The following is an 828-nucleotide window of genomic DNA, read 5'->3' on the forward strand; positions in this document are numbered from 1 at the left end:
GGACATGTAACGCATTCCGGTGATGCGTTACACCCCTTTTAAGCCATTAAAGGGTGTAACGCATTCTACGAATGCGCAATAGCCCTTCCCGCGCGCGTGTGCCACACGCGCCCGACAGCAGCCGTCGCGCCTGACAGTCACTTTGTCTTCTATGTCTTCCGTGCAGTCCCATCAGTACAGCAACAATCATTCAACAGATGTATATAGAAGACAAGCAGATGCATAATATATATATATATATATATATATATATATACTAACAGTTTATTTATATATATATGACTTATTTAATTACGAATTTAATTGTAAGAACTTTAAAAATTCATAATAAAAAATCTATACATCCTAAAAATATGAAAAAAAATACCCAGACGATCTACAACACTTGTAGAACCCAGATCATCATTCAAAATTATTCTGAGAAACGATTTCTCATCAGACAAAATTAATCCATAATATAACTTGTAAAAATCATAATTAATTCATACAAGCATATAAAATTCTGAAATTTTTACCACAGATCTATATGCATACAACCTATGCTCTGATACCATTGTTGGATTTTTAACACAGCGGGGTCATGGCAAAACACTTTTACACATCCAAAATCCAAATAAAAGCATATAAATCGTGAATAAAAATTCGAGGGATCGAATCTAACCTTTTAAAATAATTCGGAGACAACGATCAGAGATCCTTAGCAGTTGCTCTTCAAGTGTGAAGCACTCCCCGGTATCCACCAAGTAAACGATGTTAAGGAGGAGGAAGGAGGTGGAGAGAATTGGGTTTTCCAAACTTTTTGGGTTTTCGGGTTCGATGGGGTTGGAA

This window comes from Apium graveolens, chromosome 7 (genome assembly GCF_009905375.1).
Source record: "Apium graveolens cultivar Ventura chromosome 7, ASM990537v1, whole genome shotgun sequence".
Classification (NCBI taxonomy): Eukaryota; Viridiplantae; Streptophyta; class Magnoliopsida; order Apiales; family Apiaceae; genus Apium; species Apium graveolens.